This window comes from Lutzomyia longipalpis, chromosome 1, assembly GCF_024334085.1.
Source record: "Lutzomyia longipalpis isolate SR_M1_2022 chromosome 1, ASM2433408v1".
NCBI classification, from domain to species: Eukaryota; Metazoa; Arthropoda; class Insecta; order Diptera; family Psychodidae; genus Lutzomyia; species Lutzomyia longipalpis.
Window position 1 is genome coordinate 47,044,380 of NC_074707.1, and position 22,108 is coordinate 47,066,487.

Consider the following 22,108-nt stretch of genomic DNA (forward strand, 5'->3'; position numbering starts at 1 on the left):
GGGACTTTTCAAATTTGAGATTTTTATGTATGATTGCAAAAAGTGAAGAAATAAAAAGTATTCAATATGAAGAGATGCCTTTCTTCCTTCGTCTTCGCCGGGCCTTTTTCGCACTGCGAGAGAGTTTGTAAAACTGAGATAATCCCATTTGCGGGGATTGTAGTAGCAATTTTGCTTTCTTCCACCGTCACACCCACTTTTCTGCAAATTCCAAAATGTGCTCTTTGCTCCTCTCAGCACGACTGTCTTTGGGGGTGTCGTTGGCAAATGACAACAAAGGATTTAAACCCTTTGTCTGCACAATTTGCTTCTTAAAAAGTCAAAAAGGATATTTTGCAAATTTCCACTGAAAATTACCGGCGTTCATGTAGCTCCTGCCGTGCAACGGAAGCTTCAAATGAATATGTTGAACAATCGCGGCAGGTAGATGAGTTCAAAATCAAAGAATTCTCACCGCTTCTATGCTAAACTTACAATGATTATGCAAATTTTCATACACCAATTTGCAATAAAAGAACGTATCTATACCGAAAAAATTGCCCTCGAGGTGTGCTAAAAAAAAGCAGCAGTAAATTGCATTAAAACGACGAAAAAAAAACTCCATGGAGGTAATTGAACGATAAAATTGGGATTGATGTGCGGCTCTCCATTGGAAAATTATCAATTCGTGAAGCTTATTTAATATGATCGATTTCTAATTCACTGGCTTTAACTTTGTAGGTGGTACACACAAAATGATATATTTGAGCCATCAACGGAGCACATCATGAATAATCTCTCCCTCACTCCCCCTTAAAATTGATTAATTGTTAGTTCCCATGCGTCCATCCAATGGGTCTCTCGCGACGCTCTACTCCTGGGGGCACCAACAAAAACTATTTAATTGCCTCATTGACTTATTTTTGCGTAAATTATTTTCAAATTAACAAGTGTGAGGTGATTGAAAGCACCAGATAATTTTTTTTCTTCATTCATTCTCGCTTCACCGTTCTCTGGCTACTGCTATGAGAAATTCTTCGCCAAACAACTTACCCAAAAATGGAAGCGACTCCATTGATTTTTCCTCCATCATTGTTTCCATTGTGGTACCCACGAGAAGAAAAATAAAAGAAGAAAAGAAAAAAGTTGAAGACCACCCTTCGTGGAAGAAAGAACATTTTCGCATTGTGAAGTACCCTCACAGACATGCAAAAACACCACCCGAGAGCTTTTCCCGTCCAAATGGGCGAAATGGGAGTTAACGGAGAGAAAAGAGGGTGAAAATGTTACTTGAAAATCCCTCAATCGGAACGAATATATTGGTTCTGAAATACAGAAATCCACACATCGTTTCACTCACTCATGTTCATCGCACCCCTTCCTTTTATATATGCTGCACTCTGGGGTGGATGTGGAATGCTAATAAATTACACGTATTTATTACGCTATAAAGAGTCCTTTGTGAAGAGTAAATTATTACGCAAAACTTGTGCTAATTTGGATATAAAAAACTAGAAAAATTGTCGGCAAAGGGTTTTATGCAAAAAATATGGAGTAAGTCCTCTGCATGTAACTGAATTTTATTTTTAAATCATTGTCGGGCATTGTCAGAGATTCTATACAATTGTAATTTTCCGGAAAAGCTCTTTTCTACGAATTTTCCCGAAGGAGATGTAGATCTAATATATCATGTCTCAATTTATAGAAAATGTAGAATATTCTTATTACGCTTAAATATTGAATAAAATATTCTTTCCGGAACATAAGAAACCCGAAACATGAGAAACAACTAATTTTCTACGCGAAACTTTCGTTATTTTGATCTAGAAACTCCAAACTTGATATATAGAACTTGAGAAACTCAAAAAAACGTTTCGTTTAATAAGAGAAATCAAAGAAATGTTTCACGAAACGAAACCGGAAAATTGTTTAAAAAATGTGAAAAATAATAAACTAAGCATTAAAATTAAAAAAAAAAGATTGAATATAAAAATCTACAAAACACGATAATTCAATAAATATTTTTCGTTAACCCTTTCGTGTCCATTGGATCATTGTTTTAATAATATATTTTTCAAAAACTTCAATAAATTTTTATTATTCTTTCAAGTTGAAATCATAGTTAGTTTTCATAAAAGAAGACAAAGGAAAAACATTTTATACATTTTATACTTAAAAATCGATAAAAACTAGCCCTAGCTTCCCCTATTTTATATCAGCAAACAGCGCTGATAAAATAAAATTCTCATTCATTAACTTCTTATAATTTTATTTATTCTACAATTTTCAGAGAATTTTAATTACATTGCAGAGGAGATCTTAATTGAAATCTAAAGTGTTGCAATTTGCTTAATGTCTTGCATTCTTTCTGGTGAAGATACTTCCGTGGTTCTTTTTTTTCTTAATAAATTAAAAGAATTTCATTGAAGATCACAGGCTGTGAATAGCGTGCAATTAGTGCAAAACATTATTGCATGATAATCTCATGCAATCGTCGCCTCATTAATTTCCCATCATTTGCGGAGAATTTTCTACATTAAAGAGAGAATATTCTACGCGATGTTAATGTGGTGAACTTTAAGACGACGACCCCTTGCGTTTGGTAACCCCTCAACAATTTTGCGCTAAGGGAAAATGGAAGAAATTTCCCCCTCGTCTGCTTTCCCACATGTTTCCTCACATACATACATTTGTGTAGGGTGTGTTGGCGCGAAGTTGCCTTCAATAGGGGAAACCCGGGGCCTCTCAACTTCTAATGCCTAATTATTTTCTCCGCCATGAGAGCCATGTGAGTGCGAGGAAAAGGAGGGAATTTCTGCAATGCACGGACGTGACGCATGGTCGCAAATTAAATGGATTTGGGAGTAATCTCAGCGTCTGTGGGGGTGTGGGTGCTTTTTCTCGCTCCTCCACTCCCTGGGCATGGAGCTGTTGATGGGCATTTTCGCCACTGGCCATTGTCCGAGTACTTCCCCCTCACTATGGTGTGTTATGTCTAATTCCACATGACAAGCTGCTGGCTCTCGAGGGAGTTCCACCATCGCCAAGTGGATTTGTGCAGACAAAAGAGTACGAGAGCTGTGTGTGCCCCACACAGGAGAGGCAGTGCGCGCTACACAAAGAGCACCATCTCGCTCCAACATCCAATATTCCATGGTTGATGAGCTCCAAATTAATTCTTATTGTGGGGAATTTATTCAGCCGCCACAACTCTGCTTTTGGGTGTGTGTGCTTCAATGACCACGGGATGGGCCCTGCAGCTCACACAGCAAAAATGAATTCCTCTTCAACATTTTTGACAGCTTTTCAACCATCACGCGGAGTCCGTCTTCCCCTATTCAGATGCTCTACAAGCGAACAATTGAGAAATTGGATTCCATCGTGCCTTCCACTGCTTTTTTTTCACATAATCTTCTTCTCTGCCCTTGTTCCTCAACCTCTCTCATCCTTATATGCTTGCTTTCTCCCATTTGATCCTCCTCTTATTCACCTTATATGCACCACTTTTGCAGAGAGAGAGAAGAGCAACAAAATGGAGGAAAGTATGTATTCTCATAAATCCCTCATAGCAGAGTATCCCGCGGGGCTGTCCAGGAAAATCCCACCCTCCTGCATCGATCCCCGAAGGAATAATTGCACGACCGAATGATTTCTGCTGCGCTTGACTTAATTCCCTCGAGAATGGAGCAAAGGACGAAAAGGAGGGCATGGAAAGAAAAGGCCATACAAAGCTATTCATGAGTGAGATCCGCTCAGGGATGTGAATCCCAAGTGTTTGATGTGAGCGAATGGGAAAAGACAGTGGTGTGCCATCTCCGGGATCATTAATCAAATGGTGTGCAGAGTGCAAAAGCAGCATAGATCTGACATGTGATGTATATTTAGACATTTCTCCGTAAAAATTGTGATTCAAGATTCCTCCTTTGTACATTTCAATGCACTGCGATATCAAAAGAAATCAATTTTCAAAGAGATGAGGGTGGTGGTAGATCCTAATAACATCACAAAGAAAGGTTCTCCTTTCTGTCCTTTTGTTTGTTAAATAATAAAAATTTCGATTGAGGAATATGTGAAAAAGTTTAAGGATTTTTCTTTGGTATGATCTATATACAAATATTGAGACTATTCAGTCGGGCTTAAAAATTTAAGTCGGTTTTAAGATTTTAGGTCACTTTTTTAAAGCCTGGCCCCCATGGGCCGCAATGCACAGGAGGCCTTAGCCTCCGGACTCCTTTTAACGTAACGTAACGTAAGTCTGACTTAAAATTATTGAGTCAATCTTAAAATTTGTAAGTTGGTCTTAAAATTTTTAAGTCTGATTAACAGATTGCATATTGAGGGCTACATTGTAAGAACGGCTAAGTTGGTTCGGAGCCCATATAAAGTTAGCCGACATAGCCGTTTTTACAATGTAGCCCTCGATATTTTTTTTAATAATATTTCTTAAGATCGATTTACAAATTTTAAGTCAGACTTAAAAAAACTGACTTAAAACCTTAAGACAAACTTAAAAACCAACTTAAATTTTTAAGCCCGACTGAGTAGTGAATTCCACCCTTAGTTCTCAAATATTCTTTTCTCTGTAAAATTTATTAGGTCATTGTAAGAAATAAAAAGTTTGAATGAGAATGACTAAAAATGATTTTCTTAAAAAAAAAAACTTTTCTAAACCTTAAATAAAAATAAGTTTAAAAAATATTTTTTTCTTTAATAAAAGAAAAGCTTTGAACTTTTTAGGGGCTATGGGAAATTATTTAACCGGTTTCTAAAACAAAAGATCTGTAAGAAAAAGAATTTCCCATTTTCTCCATACTCCTGAATTTAATTGAATAATTTTACAAAAAGCCGAGATTCAATGTAGAAACAAACCCCATAACTGTAGGTAAATATAAAAGTTCTTTGTTTTCGCAGCTTTATTTTCTAAAAATAATAACTTACTCCCTTAAAATGGAATTTTCCTAAATAAAAATTCAAAATCGAGGAATGCAAAAAAAAATGAGGAATTCTTCAGGAATCTTTAGGGTCAGATGGGTGGCTGTAAATCAAAGTTGTGTCCGATGTTCTTTTGTGATTTTTGCAACCCTTTTCGTGTCCGTGGCAGGCATGCAAATTGGCCAGCGGGTGGACTCCATGCGAGAGCACCGAAATGGGTCATCTGTGGAATGCTAAGCGGGTGGTGAGAAGGCATAAAATACATTTGGCGTGTGTGTGGCACGAAAATTGCGGGGTTCTCTCGTGACGCTATATATACCCAGAAGTCCATCCCCCTATGTGGCTTCTGCGGAGGCTTCCACGTGAAAATTGAATGACCACGAGGCCAATTACGTGATTGCGGTGTTCCCGCGCGCGATTTTCAATTACTTTCCGTGCCTCTAATTGCTGTGTGGCATGCTAGAGCGGTGGGAGGAAGACGCAGGAAGGGCAGCAGCAGCCTAAGGAGAGAGCGAGAAAAAAAGCAGCAAAATGCTTTGGCAAAATGAAAAATTATCATTTTCTCAATCACGGTCAGTAGCTGGGAGGAGAGTCAAACGATGAGTAATTGTTTGTGCATGAAAGTGGCTGGATTGTAGGTAATTAATTTTATTAGACAATATTGTAATATGATTTACAATGAGCAGAATACATATATAGCAACACACTGTTTGAAAACTCAACACTTCTTCCACTAATTGTATTCACAACATGATGCTCCCATCTTGGGCTCTTCCTCATCATCTTACACGGGCCCCCATCCAGCAACAAAATACATCCCGAAAAACCAGGCAAGAGGCACAACGGCATACCGGGGAGATTTTCTTCTTGGCCAATACGAAGAAGTTGAGTGAGAGACCCATAGCTGGAAGTCTTTCTTTAACCTCCTCACAATCAACGGCAACAATCTTTCGGCATTAGCATTTAAATTGAATCCACCACTGTGATTTTAATTTCCTGTTGTCTATCAAATTCTTTATTTAACATAACACGTCTATTGCTCCCTTTTTTTGCTCCTTCCATAACACACCCCTGTGTCGCTACTTTCAGCTCCAATGGGGGATATTTTCACACTTTCACCTTCCCCATACACCCCCTCAGGAAAATCTCCCCCATTTTCCGAATAGGAGTCACGCAAGAGGATCTCACGAATGGATTCTTCGCGTACTCGATAAATTATTCTTTCATTCCTACCCCCTCGGAAAAAAGGTGAAAAGCTCTTTTCATTTTATCCACAAAAAGAAGTTGCATGAGAATTATTTTGTTTTCTTACTTTGCTGCACTAATTAATTCAAAAAGCTCTTCTCATATCAAAAATCTCAATGGTATGAATTTGAATAAAAAATCAGGCATTAACAAGGAAATAACGAGGAGAGCATGGAGGAGAAAATTGCTCAAAAAATCATCACAAAAAAATGCAAAAGATCAAGGGAGATATTTTCCAAAATTTCCTCATCATCTGAAGCGTTAAAAATGAGGCAAATTTTTGGGAATTAGAGGCTTGTAGAATATATTTCAATTTAACTACAATTACGCTGATACTTGTGTTTGATATGAAATAGTTACAAACAAGCAGGAAATTATGGAGGAAAATAAATCAGAAGAATTATGTAAGTGAAACTTTTCCAGATTTTCCGGCAATTTTCTTTTTAAATATTTGGATTAATAATAAAATATTCTCTATTAAATTGAGAGAATATCCTAAAAATTAGAAAAATTAAAATTAAAGACCTTTTTTCAATTTTCCCATAACTTCCTAAAGCTTTTTTGTACATTTTTATAAACCCCTAAATAAGGAGCTTCCAAAAATTTATTTCTCATCAGAATTTCAGCCCTATAAGCCCCTTGATTTTCATCCCCTACACAAACAGAATTTCTTCTAATGCCCAGAGCGTCCTCTTGCCGCCAATAGAGGCAACAAAATTGAACCAATCACTTACAAAACTCCTCAATCTCTGTGGAACTCGAGGTGAATTTCTCGCCCAATCTCTTTCGTGTCTCAGCTCACAAATTAAACCTCTCCAAAGCCTCCATGAGGAACTCGTCTAAACCTCATCTCACACTCCTGCAAATCTCCTCCCCTAAAAGCCACTGAATGAAATGAAAAATCCATAAAATAATTAACAGAATATTTATTTAACCCACTCTCAACTGATTGCAATTTTTGGGAAATTTATTAACATGCCAAAGCTGAAAATTATTGTGCTAATTCCACATTAAGATTTATTAGTCATTTTATACATTTGCAATGGATTACAGAGAGAGAAAAAATCACAGCTTTTGGGATGCTGATGGTATTGATGGTTTGATCCACCCTGTGAGATACCTGTAGAGACGAGCTTCTGATTTTCACATTGGATCATCTACAAAAGCCCGGAACTACAGGGTAGGTCACGGGAGCGTCTCGAGTTCCTGAGCTGTGAGGAATTTTCCTGAGGAAAAGGCGCCAATAAATTATTCTTTCACCTTCCAACAAACAACCCCTCCGTCACCTTCGCGCCTTAGGATAGGTCGGCAAATGGATCTGATGGAGAAAAGAAAAACAAATTGATTAATCACTTCCATGCGGAGAATCCTGAAAATCAAAGATTCTCCATGGAAAGGAGGTTTGGGTGCGGATACTGCCCGAAAAGCGAACGGAAATCACTGTGTTGAGATTTTCCGGCAAAAGGGATGCACAATGAAAACAATCGAGACGACGTGATGAAAGTTCACCCCGTCTGCCCCACCCTCCTCTAAGGGTGCATCACACCGACCACACAGAGCTTCACAGAAGCTTAAGCCATAGCGTGGGAGGATTAGCACAAAAATTCACAAACACTCATCATGTGGGCGCAAAGAGATGACTCTTGAGGTGATGGTTGTTTGGTGAAAAATCCAAGCGAGATGGTCCAGCCGTCGCGCGCGCCATGATTATGGGGTGCGGTTCTCACATCCTCTGCCACTTTGTTGAGTGCCACTCTTCTGTGTGTGTACGACGAACCCACCCTCCTGGCCAACAAATGCGCCGAACTCTTGCGCCCGAAAACGCGCCACAATCCTCTCGATGAGTCTCACAGAATTCCTGCCCAAATGGTCGCACGATGCACCCTCCAACGAGAAAAAAAACCATCCACATCTCCTTCTTATATAGATCTCCCCTCGTCCAAAATGCAAGAAGTCCTCGCGTGAGGGTGGATGGGAGGAATATCCGTTTTTTGCTGGCTTTCCTTCTTTGCACCCCGCAAAAGGAAGTTCATTGAGATCTGGCGGGGATTTGGCAAAGTCAAATTGCGCACACAGGGTGGACCCCACTTGCTATGTGGATCCATGTCGTCCCCACCCTCGTGGCGGATGGAAAGAGACAATCTTTCATCGAGTTCAAATATTTGCACTTCGAGAGAGCGAATATGCAAACTGTGCACCATTAAAAATTAATCAAGATTACCAACGATGCTAAAACCCCAAATATCGATTGCCTGCCGTATCTCCTTTCTCCTTGAATGTCCTCAAATCCTGAAAAGGGAAATATATACAACAAGAAAGGATGAAATATTTGGATTTCATTGGATTTTCACAGCGACAACTCAAGCTTTCAAACACACACAAAAAAATCCTAATTGATGACCTTTCAAATATCTAAACTCACTGAGAATTTAATTCTCTCTCCTAAGTTTAAGCTTTTATGGACATTGAAGATTTCTTTGGTGAAAAAAAAATTGTTTAGAATTTTTTCTTTGACCTTGTATTGCGTCTTTTGAAGTGTTTCTATTGCCAGTTTTCATTAAAAAAAAATGCAGAAAGTTCAGCGCCTAATATACTAAAGATTATCATTAAAACTTAAATTGTTTTGTTGAGATATTTTTTAAAATTAATTTTAATGTTATTAAATTTTAAATTTCGTATTAGGTTTTTTTAATTTGAATGCTGTTTTCAAATAAAGTGTCTCAGAATTAATAATAATAATTTTTAGAAAGAAAATAAAATATTATTTTGAAAATTCTCATTTTTGGATAGGACAGCCCAAGAAAGGCCTTTTTTGAACTCCGAAAAGATTTTATTTTGAAAAAGTTTCAACAAATAAATATTCCAAAAATCCTCTTATTGTTTGGAAGACTTTAAAAAGATTTTTATAAATAAAAAAAAATCATTGACAAACTAATTCAATTCTTCTTCTTTATAAAAAAAAAACAAAATTAAGAAATTTAGGATTAATTTCAAAACAATTATTAAACACCGGAGAAAATCATTAGACAAAAAGATAATAAAACACCTAAACTCTTTTTCCGCTAGGGGGCAAGGCGTCATAGCCAGTGCCATCTAACGTTCAATTAACCACTAAATAATAAGCTCATACAGTCTACTATTTATAAGAGAAAAATTGAAATAGATTGCGAGAGGTCTGATTTAGGCCACTCTTCCCTAAACTCATAGAATTCGCTTTGAAAACTTTATACGTTTTGCAAAAAAAAGAAACTCATAAAACTAAGAGAATATAACATTTTATAGCTAATTTGGAAAGTTTTGCATTGCAAAATCTCCACAGGATTATATTATTTTTTAATCCCAAAGAATATCTTACTCTATTGTAAGAATTATATATTATTTTAAACATTTACTCACCTACACGGAATTTATTAAAAATTACCTTTCCTTTGAAAGAAAACACTGAATATTTTTTAATATAAAAAACAAGAAATAAACGAAGAAAAATCTTAAACACTTTTGCTTAAAGATAAGAATTTAAAATTAATAATTTCACAAACCAACAAAAATATTAAAAACTCCCTTTTTTGAGCATCCAAAATGTCCTTCCATTTTTTTCTTCATCACAAGAATTCTTCACAGAAATCCACGAAAATCACGAGAATTTTCACAAGAACATTAACATTTTCATTGATAAATATTTTTTTGGAATAATTTCTGGAGAAAATTCTTTAAGAGAAATCACCCAAAACAAAGCACAAAGCAATAAATCCGCGTGTCTGGATGTGTCCTGCCTTGACTTTCAATGAAAAACCTCGCCTGAAGGGTGCGTTTTGCCGACGGCTTCGACATGGAAGCTGCCGATGACTGGGACACCCTCTGTGAGTCCATTCGACGATGAGGATGGCAACACATCGTTACCACGTATAACCATCCAAAAATTGGTCTCACAGGGATGAAATGGCCGGGTAGGGGGAGAGAGAGAGAGTCACAATGAAAATCTCAGGAATAAATTCGTGCGCACGCCTAACTGTGCATCTGCGTGCCACAGCTTCCTGGGCAACCCCCGAAGGAGAGACATGCACGTCATACCGGAGGGGGTGCAAGAGTGCAGGGGGTGGGCAAATGGCAAAAACGTGGCAGTTGCGCGCGCTTTTCGCCGACTTTTCGCGGTGGACGCCATGTTGGCAAAAACGACGGCGTGAATGCGAGCGTCGTTCCAATACACAGGCAACGTGAATGTGCCATCTGTGTGCTATAGGGGATGAAAAGGCAACTCACAATAGGGGTAGGGGAAATCCCATTTTTTGGCTATATGTACAAGAGACGGAGAAAGAGAGAGAGAGAGATCCGGTAATCGGAAGAGTGTGTCCATGTTCATGATTCACAGATCAATACTGGGCGCTAAATCTCACAGAAAAAAAATTCAGTGAGAGACGGCAAAAACATCCCTGTATACCCCCCATGTTAGGGTGGAAAATGCAGATTTTTATGGAGAATGTTTCTGTGAAGAGGGTGGTAGCCGCCCCTGTACCAATTTTTTTTCCAGCACAACACTCTCTGAGAGAGTTTTGATTGAATTTCCCGTGCACATAAGTGGAAGGGTTTGGGGGGATGCCGCACCCCCAAAAAGCCAGAAGAGAGAAGCTGCAATGTACAAAAAGGATACAAAGGGTGGAAAGTGTTTCATGTCCCATAGTGGCGACAATACGAATAAATAATTCAGAGCGGCCTAAATTGAGATCCGACTTTGGTGTGAAAGGGTTGAAAAATGGCCACCATTCCCGGTTTAATTGTTTTGCAGTACACACGATATTGCTGGATGGTTGAATGGGAGCTCGGGGGTTGAGAAAGGGGATGCAGCTGCATTTCTCTGTCTACGGGGATGGGGGAGAGGGAAAGCAATAAAACAGTAAGCTACCCGCCTTGACTTTCTCCCCAAGAGATTTAGTGGATTTTCCCAGAGGGTGAGAAAACAACCACCCCCCATCCCCTTCGTATATTCAGAAAACTTTGTCTCACCCACCCCCACCCCCACCCAACACTCACATGAATTTCCTCACCTTTTCCCGTTGTCTATTTTTGGCGCGAATTTTTGACCTAGGTTGGAACCACCACAGAATGTTGGTCAAACTCCAAACCAACAACGTGCACGCGATACAAAGACAACCAAATGAAAGTGATTGATTGTTCTTTGTGGCATTGAGGTGCCTCCCGTAGCAGCAGCTTCTTCGACCCAGACTCTCCTCAATACGGGCGAGTGACCTTTCTTCATTTTGCAAAAATCATCTGCACAGCTGAGTCCCTCCCGGTGCATCCGACTCTGCTTCCAGAGAACAATTCGCATCCCTCTCGGGGGTTTTTGGGCTAGGGAATCGCACATACAACACACACAGTGGTAATGTGTCAAAATCCTAATTTATTGCCTCCATCCTGTCGACTTCAGGGGCCACGGTGTGGATATACTACAACACGGAATCCCATTGAAATTTGTGCAAATTCATTTTTTATCGTCAACGTCATAAATAACTCGCAATTTCCCATTCATTGCTCATTTCAGCGCGAGCTGTACGATTAACTCAATTCAAATTTGCAAAATTTGGTTCCTAAACACAAATTCAGACGACAGAAAGTGAGATAGAGAGAGAGAGAGATTTAATCCAAAGAATCATTTTATTTCCGATTGCATTTCATCAGCATTTTAGGTCATTCATGGAAATCCGATGGAAATTTAATTAAAAGCTCAAATGCAAAGTGGAAGCTCATAACTTATTGGAAGCACAAACCATCGAGAGTGTGAGCCAAAGAGGTTGCTTAAGCTTTTCATTTATTTTTCTTAGAAACAGATAAAACGTTTAAGTATTTAAATAGAAAGCATTTAGCATTAAATAGAATTAAAATATTGTCAAATATAATTATTTTGAAAATTCGAGGAATTCTAAGAACGATTCTCGAGTTAATTCTGAAACAAAAAATAGACATTAAACTTTAAAAAATAAAATAAATTTAATTTTATCCAAAAATATTAATATAACCCTTTCGCGTTTTTTGTGTCATACGCTGACCCGAATGTGAAAAATTTTATTTTTTCAATTATTATGAATTTAATTGTTTTTTTTTTCAAGTTAGAAAAGCATCAAATTCACATAGAAGACGTTCTGACTGTGAGATAAATCCTCCAAAAACATTCATAGAATAAATATCGTGATAAAAGAGAGCATGTTTCAATGTTTTTTTTTTATGTTTCATGTTGAACGGGAAAGGGTTAATTAATTTATATAAAATTATTGATTGAATTTATTGGTTTTGTTTGTCAGCAAATCATTTAATTTTATCGAAAAATTCTACAATTTAGTCAGCCAATTTATTTTGCTACAATTTTATCTCAATTGTATTCTGTTGTAAAACTGAAATTTATGAAAATGCATAATTATTGTCTACCTAAATAATTCAATTTTATTAATTATTTTAGAGAATTGTTCTATTTTTGAACAGAATCAATAGAAAAAATATTTTTAGAATCAATAGAATCTTATAAAGTTTTGAGAATATTTTTTACCTACCTTAGAATATTGATTAAATATTTTAACTACATACCTATGAATCAAAAAGCTCATTTTGAAAGCTCAACCGCCTCTTTGGCTCTCAATCTAATCAAGTTTCTTCCCAACTTTCAGTGGCTTTCAACGAGAACTCACCGAGGTTTGTTTCTCTGATCCCTCTGCCTGTCTCTGCTCTTCGTTGTGAATGTTCTTTTGAAAAATCCAATTTCACCCGAATATTTCAACGGAATTTCAATGGCATACGTTGGGCAAGAGAGGGCGATCTGGAGGCCACAGAAGCGCATCTTCTCAAGCACAATGACACGTCTTGGAATTTTTGCAGAGTGTCGTGCAGCAAACAAAAGAATAATCCAACAGTTTGCCAATCTCAGGATGTGCAAGAGCGAGATGAATTTGGTGGGATTTTTGAGGCGGGCGTTCAAGGCGGCTGAAAGCGAGGAATTGCATGATGATTAATGATTGCAGAGGGCCTCTGGTTAATTGACAGTGAGACTTTAAACCATTTGCACTTGTCACTCTTCATCTGGTGCGCCCCAGAAGAAAGGGTTGTCCATCCTCTGAGGATTTTTTTCCCATTTCTTGAATTCATTTTCCGGAATATTTTTATGAAGCTCATCGGAGTAAAAATATGCTCTGCACATGGCAAATTCTTCTTTTATCTGGGATACTCATACACAAAAGTCCTGATGAGTCTTTGTGGTAAAATGCACTTTTACACAGAATCTACCCCTCATACCCCATGAGATTGTCCCTCTCTTTGCAACCCTTAAATAGTGGAGAGAAGATAAAGTCAACCCCTTTTTTGAGCGGTCTCCGTTTTTGGCGGAAATCATAAACGGATGCTCCTTGCCAATCGGGTGGTCCAATCGTAAAATCACCCCCGCATACCAAAACGACGACATATCTCGCTCTATATAGTAAAAGACACCCCCCTGTGTGTTGCTTCCCGAACAGGTAGAAAGGCAGGAAAAGTGTCAATTTCCGACTCCCTACCAAACCCTTAGCAAAAAAAAACTCCAGGGTGGGGGGACGTTCGATTGCAACCCCCGGTCGAATTTGCCACTTGTCGGAGAATTTATGCCAAGTCAATGTCTGACTTAATGACATAATTATTGGTGAGAGACAAGCACGAAGCATCCACCACACAAAAAAAGGAACCTCTCGCGCCCCCCATTCAATTAGCGGGTGAGAGAGGAGGTGGGCAGGAGCAAAAAGGGGTGATTCGTATGACTTGCGCCTCCCGGCTCCACACTGGCTCCATCACTAAGCCCAATCATCCGTCATTCGCGCCCTGACACCGCGGTCTCGTCTCCGAGATCGCGAACAAGTGCCATTACATTGCACCATGGCTGGCACACACAGGGCGGACAAAAAGCGTGGCAGAAAACCTTGCGAAAGATACAATTTCGGAGACAAATCACACGACTGATGGAGTTGTGTGTGGGAAATGCCAAGCTTTTTGCTATGCTGCAGCATGATGACGCAACTGTGTTGGATCGAAGATGAGTAATCGCATATTATGTAGATTATTTTCATTTCAAAGGAATTTTAAAAATTCATAAAAAATAATATTTTAATTAATTTTATTGGGTAAAGTTTGAAAATATAAGCAAATCTAAGAACTTTATAAAGGAATTAAAATTTAGATAAATTTATTACAAATTAGTATCAAGTGCTTACCTACTTATTAAACATTAATTTAAATGATATTACAAATAAATAAAAATTAACTTTGAGTGTTCATTTTAGTTAAAAAGTCTGAAGTTTAGTGAATATAAATAAGATGGAGACGCCTGGTGTTCACCTGGCGCCTCAACTATTCTTTAAAATAGTTCTACAATCTTCGCAATAAGAAAAGAAACTTTCTAACGTTTTTAAATAAAATTTAAGCTATTAAATCTCAAAAATGTATTCTTTTTAATTTTTTTATTCTTTTTTTTCGCAATGAAAAAAAATATTTTTTTTAATATTTTCTATGAAAATAATTTTTCAATAAGAAAAGAAACATTTTATTATTTCTAATGATCTGAAAAAAGGTTACAGCTTTTAGTTTTAAAGAATTAATAAAATCTATCAACTAACTATTACAATTACTTTTTTTTTTACAATTTCCTATTTTAATTTTTTTTAATTCATTTTTCAAAGAGAAATTCTAATTAAATCTAACTCTATTTTAATCATTCTATGCTTTAAAAAGTGATTTTTCATAACTCTTAAGCTTCAAAAAAAAATAGGGGAGAGCGGGGCTAATAAAGTCACTTAAGGGTTTGAAAAAAGTCTTAAATATCATATTTCCTAGCTAGATAGAACAAAATGATCTGAGAAAGAGTTGTAGGGCAAGAAATATCCTAAAGAATTGAGCTATGCATTTCACTTTATCTGTTTGGGAAATATGATATTTTGAGCTTTTTCTAAACCCTTAAGTGACTTTATTAGCCCCGCCCTCTCCTATAATTTTTTTTTTTAAAGAGATTGTTCTTTGAAAAATCAACAAATCACTTCAAAAGTTAACATTTGACCAAATCTTCTCATTCTTTTCTCTTCAAAATATGATAAAAAATTCCTTCAATTGCTTTCCTAAAAGGAATCGAATGATCTTGTTAATGAACCCCCCTTATGAGCTTTTTGTGAATTATCATCCTTCAATCTTTAATGCCAATCAGGAAATCACGAAGAAGACAATCACAACGAAACATCATCCATAAGTGCCATCAAAATAGCATCTTACCGCCCTCCAAATGAAGCTCACTCAGAAGATTGTTAAAAAAGATGAAACAGTTTAGCTCTATTCACATTGCGAGTATAGAGGACATCAATAGCGAGGAGTTTAAAGGACTTTTAATGGGGTGCTCGAGCGAAGTTCCTCCGCAGAGTCGTAACTTTTGCTTGAGTGGACAGGAAGAAAAAGCCTCACTCCTCGTGACCCCATTCTGGTGAGTCTATTAAACACTTTTGCGGGCAAATATATCTCTCCCGCGGGATACATATACACGATCTTTTCTGCTCGTCCCCGCGTGATTGAGAGTTCAATGTGCTAACGCTATATGGAGGATTGTTGGTGTGGGGCGGGGGGTGGTTTTGCATTACATTTTGTACATTTTGAGAGAAGGGAATATTTTCAAAAACTCCTCGCTGTATAAGGCGATACAAAGGAGGGCGACTCTGTCTGTGGCGCACACGGTAAACAGAAATACTCCACGGATTCTATGGACAGTGATACGGAGAGGGTAGCGAAACATCAACCCTCGTTCCACTCTTCCATACGATTTTCATGGCGCTCATCAATCTTCCTCTACCGTCGACTGACAGCTGCTACCAGGTCCGTACTCTCTCTCTGTAGTACTATCCACATCGTATTGAATCTTCAGCATGTGGCACACAGCTAGGGGTTGATGTAGCATAGAGCGGACCTGGTGTGCCTTTTGGAAAACGAAACGAGAACCCACCCTTGTCTGGTGAATCTCTGGCATCTTTTCATAGTATCACACAGTGTGTTCGGAATAAACGCAACGAAATACTCTGCAACGTTCAGCTTCTGTGCCATACTAGAGACGAATGTCGGAGGACTCAAGTAAAATGCTTCTCACCACCCCACAAATACAATCTACCAACATCGACCACGGAATGGGGTGCCATCCAAGGGCTTACAAATCTCAATTTTGTGTTTTTTTTTCTATTAAAAAATTAAAATCGAATTAAAGATTATAGAATTATTATTCTTTAAAGGATTAAAAATGCTTTTAAAAAATGTCTTGAAATTTTCTTTTCTTATCTGTTGAATACCACATTCATCTCATTTTAAAAAATAATTTTTCTCTAAATTAGTAGGTGGACTGACTCTATGAACAAATTATTATAAAATATTTGTTTTCTATCTTTAAATTAATTGAGTACAGTAAACTCTTTCAAAATTCTTAAAATATTTTTTTTTGTATCGTGTCTTTATCTTTCATCTTATTGATTCCCCCGCACGTGACGATATAGCACCTGACTTGAACTCTTTTCTCACCTCTTATCTCATTCACAATGCATCTTGTTTGATAAACAAAATATTAACAAATCTTTGCAGCTCGTGCGGCTATTGCGTGGATGATTTATCTGTCTGGGAAAAAATCATTTGCTCAGAAATTTCCTTGTAGAACTCAATTTTGTTCAATAAACATAATTTGCAATAAAAATATTACTTAAGATCGTAAAGACCTCTTATCTGTTATTTATTAAAACTGCTGAATAGTATAAAAAGCAAGAGCTCTTCACAGTCGAGCACAGTCAGTAAATCGTGCTTGTAAGACTTTAAACTTCTTATAAAACTTTGAAAAAAACCAAGTTAGTAATTTGACGATAGTCCTCCTTAGAAGGTAAATAATATTTTTTAATTTTCAGAAAATCCAATCATGCAGCCACGCTTTGTGATCTTCTTCGTGACCATCTTCGTAGCCATCTCTCAGTTTGAGGGTGTAGCAGCCAATACTGGATGTATATCATTTCTTGGACTCACCGTTGATGTGTTGTGCAGCCTTCTATGTGACATTGGGCTAGTTGAGGAGACATGTTGCTTGGAAAAACTTGCTGTTTGCTATGCATCCCCTTGCTCTCCCTGTGACATCAGCAGTTGCTGTATTGCTTAATAAATTAATCATTTAACACCTTTCATTCTGTATGTTGGCCTTTTTTTCTTTCTCAAATAAGAAAATAATTTGAGATGGAAAAAGATGAAAAAACTTAATGAAAGTGTTGAAATGTCTTTGAATTTTTCTATCAATGTGAAATCAATGTATTTTCTTACCAGAACAATTAATAAAATATCTATCCTTTCAAACTAACTAATAATTCTTGTTTTATTCAGAAGATTGAGTGCAAAGGTTAGAGCTAGAAAAATACTTTCTGGCTAACAAGTACTGAGCCAACAAGTGCTCAATCATGATTGAATCAATCAAAATGATCAAATATAATTGAATTAGTCAATCGATTGATCAATTAATGATTAATTGTTGATCAATCCTCTATGCGGATTTACATTGACTCGATATTCGTGATAAATCAACGATTAATTTATCAACTATTGGCCAAATATTGCTCTACAATTTTTTTTTATAAATCAGTTGGTCAATTTTTGCTCAATTATTGCTCAATTAGACAATTAATGCTCAAATTTTAGTCAACTACTATTTTAAAGCAAACTATGGTCAAACACTTAAAGGATTGATCAATAATTGAGCTGTAGATTGATCAACAGTTGATCAACTAAGCAGACCTATACATTGACTCAATATTGAGCAAATTTTGTTATCTGAATTGCGTGAAAGAACTAGGATTTTCTGTAAGATTTTTTTTTTTTGGTTTAAGGAATTTTATATTCAAAATCTGAAATTGAAGATAATTTGAATCCTTTCTCAAGACTTGCAAAAATATTGAAAAATAAATAAGATTTTTAATCAATAAAAGAATAATTCCTTTGAAAGAGAACTGATCCGCCCCTAATTGTGATTATATCCGGAAAAATCTATGTGTGATTTGACAGAGAGACAGACAAGCAGCCTGCCAGTCAGATACCACAGAACCATGGTAGTATACAGGAATGGAAGCGGGGGGAGGATGTTAGAAAAAGGGAGCTGAAACTCCACCAACAGGGCTGCAAAAAAATCTCCAAATCCTCAAATGAATCAGGATGGGATGATGCTTTGGCTGAAAAAAAAGTAAAGCTCACATCGTCAATTGGCGCCTTCTGGATGCAAAAAAAATCGTCCATCTCACCAGATGCAGCATCCTGCAATATGGAAGTAAGGTGGTGGGGGGCCTACGGAATATTTCCCCCAAAGGTGGAATATTTTCTCTGTGTGAGGGTGATTCTCATTGTATGGCTGTTGTCTGATATTTGGTGGAAAAAGTTTTGCCAATGGAGAGAAAAATACATCTGAATACTTTGTGCAGTTTGTGCACAAACTCTCCACCCGATTCACCCCCTCAAGGATACAACACAGGAAATGCCGATGGGGGAAAAGTAGGAAAATCTGTATATGGGAAAAAGGTGCAGGTATATAGCGTTTGGGAGGTGTATGAAACAATTGTTTATGCAAAATAACACTTTTAAATTCACGCGCAGACTTGGCAACTTTTGCAGAAGCTCAATAAACTTTCCATGACTTTTTTCCACCATGCAGAAATTTTCTTTTTCATGAGGGGTGGGGGGTAGGGTGGATGTTTTTTTACGCTTCAACCAACATGGATGAAATTTTTCTTGGATGCGACATTTTTTTTTTCTATGCAAAAAAAGTAGGAAACTTTTGCGGGGGCGTTCGTTTAAATATTTAAATATTTATATCGCGCCAGTCAATTCGGCGACGGATCACACTGGAAGTTTTTCTTGAGCTTCAATGGTAAAAAAAATACATACATACATATACATGGAGCATCCCCTATAGAATAGCAATCCACCCCCAAAATATCCAAGAGGATAGACCCCCCGAAAAAAAAGCTCGTTTTGGGCGAATTGATTGAATAATCAAAATCATACTGTGTGACAGAGATATTTTATTAATATTATATTCAATTCACAGAGGCACGCGTGTGCAGGAGAGGAAACCCCAGCTGGATTCGGGGTGTGGGGGTGGAAAATTTAAATTTCAAATTTTTCGCGCCTGGGGATGCGTGTGTCAAATTAGATAAATCGGCGAGATCGTATTATATAGTCATTTCGACATATTGAAAACATTTTTAATATAAATTTTTCGCTACATGTACACTGCGTATTACGCGCACATGTTTCCCCCAAAAAAGGGGGTGGCATTTATTGTCTCTCACGCGGGGATTTTTCCATGCACACAAATCCACGCTCCTCAAACTCCCATAGCTTTTATGGATATGTATGTATATTTTTCATCTCACCCCGTATCCTGATATTTGATCACACACTGTAAATGCTTTGCCATTCGATAGTGTGCACGTTGTTGAGGGTGGAAAAGGGGTAAAAAACAGAGCTATTCAAATGCGCTCTTAAAAATCTCCTTCTCAGGGGAGAAAGGATTTGTGGACCCTCAATGACCCTCGGATGTCCCGATGGGGTTGAAGTTGACTTGTTTGATTACACAAAACCACCAAAGAGGTCACACTCTATTTGACCAACAATCAATCAATTTGAATTTACATTTATATATAAAATCCACTCCCTTCCCTCGCGCGTTGAACTTTATCACCATGAGTCGTAAAGCAATGCTGTTGACGTATAGGATATCAGGGTGTATGCAAAAAAAATCATGAGAGATCCGTAAGTTTTATAGCAAACGAGCAAATTTTTAAGGAAAGGTAAAATATTTCGTGAATAGGTAATTAAAACTCAAGAAAACTTACTCAAAAATTGAAGAAAAAAGTTAAACGTTGGTACCACGTAATCATTGACATAGACAATAAGATATAAGTCTTTACGTAGCCATGTGCAACGTAAGCTTTTAAAAATTAAATAATCTTCTTATCAATTTTCCTTCATAAACTCTGGAAAAAATCGAGAAAATAACATATGTTCTTAAAAGTCAACATAATCAGTAAAACATAGAATTTTCTGAGAATAATTTGCATATTTTACAACATTTTATTACGTCCGATAAAATCCATTACAGCACATAGTTTTATTATACAATATTAAACATTAAAAGAGAAACTATAACAACTATCGATATTACATGAAGATGAAGAACCTTCGCAACAATTTGACAAAGCAGTAGTACAGCAGTTTTCATCAATAGTATAGCACATTGATAATGGTAATGTTGCAGCAAGCAAATTTTTAACACTTAGGCTCACAGTACGGGTACCTTTTGATTGGCATATCGATGTAATTGCAGAAGTTTCACAACAAATTTCACTACCTGAGCCCTCTAAACATGTGTCAGATGCTCCGCAACATATTCCATTCGCAGTTTCTCCATTATTATCAGGCATATCGTCGCAGCATACTGTACAACATGTTTGGCCTTCTGTTGTACATTGACCACTTACTCCATTCCATACTGCAACTGCCAGCAAGATAACACCAATGAAGATCACACGACGTGGCTGCATGATTGTAGAACTATAGCTCCTCAACTGCTCCTTTAGGTTGATGTTAGAAAAATTTCTTTTTAAACTTTAAAACAGAACTGACTAAACGACACTACCTTTCACTGACTTGTGTTTCACTACTGGATAACTTCCTCCTATTTATACCACAAAAAAAGACAACGAGGCACCTGCGGATGAGTTAGAAACAGAACAGTTGGTAAATATTTCTACATCACGAAAATTGAACTGTTCTCTTGCGAAAGAACGCAAGTAGTGTAAGATATAAAAAAAAATGTACTGGTAAGCTGACCAAGCTTACGAGAGCTGTGTTTCTTTCAGTGTACCAATTTTGTGAGAGCAAACTAGAACGCAAATTAATTTAAATACGCGCAAAGTCGGGAAAAGTAGAAAAGTCATACGCTAAGAAATCTTTAGAGGGCAATATCTCGAGAACGGATCCATAGATTTTCATAATTTTTTTTTGTTTGAAAGGTCTTGAAGTCAGCTATAACATATCGAAAAATGAAAAAAATTATGTCGCCATTTTCGAAAAATTCGAGTTCGAAATTTTCGAAAACTTTGTTTTTGATTTTAGCGCCTCTTGCGGACATTTTTCGAAGTTGCAATGTTCTAGACATTTGTAGGGTTTCTCGAAACCTTTCATTTGCGCTTGAGTTGATCAAGATCGGACTTGTAGAACCCGAGATATGACATGCCAACTTTGGAAGGCTATATCTCGAGAACGGATCCATAGATTTTCTTCATTTTTGGCATGAAGCTAGATAATATGGTCAGCTACAACATATCAAAAAACGAGGTAAATTGTCGCTTCGCTCCAATTTACCTCGCCCCGCTTCGCGGGGATTTGTTGCGCTTCGCGCAAATTTTAGAGGAGAAAAAATTGTGATGGTTTGATTGAGGCCACTTATAAATCCCGGAGAAAAATTTCAGAAAGAGAAGAAATCAATTTCATACAACACTTTAGGCGCCAAATTCAAAAATTTGCAAAAACTGCATGAAATCCAGGGGGGCAATAACTATTGCGTTCATGGTGCAGTTGCTTGCGTTCACTTGCGTTTAGCCATACATTTCCTGCGTTCACACCTGCGCTCACTTGCGATCTTGCATTCACTTGCGTTCATCTTAGGCCATAGTTATTGCCAGTTATTGCCCCCTTGAGCAAATCTGAATGAATTTTTGGGTCATCCCGTACCCGCAGGTTCGTCGATGAGCCTGATCGATATGTACCAAAGGGAAGTTTCAAATACAAAAAATAAGAATTTTCAATTTTTCCCTTAAAGTTCAGACATAATTTTGACTGAAATCAGTTTTTTGCATTTTCTGGCTCTCCTGTTGATTTTAGAGCAAATCCAGGG

General features: G+C 37.3%; 1 long non-coding RNA gene across 1 annotated transcript; it reads left to right on the forward strand.

Annotated features, from left to right (window-relative positions):
• The first annotated feature begins 16,962 nt into the window (after positions 1-16,962).
• LOC129787875 (uncharacterized) lies at positions 16,963-17,525 on the forward strand. The gene is made up of 2 exons (XR_008750270.1): positions 16,963-17,024; positions 17,082-17,525. It is a non-coding gene; the product is annotated as an uncharacterized LOC129787875 (long non-coding RNA).
• The last annotated feature ends 4,583 nt before the right edge of the window (positions 17,526-22,108 follow it).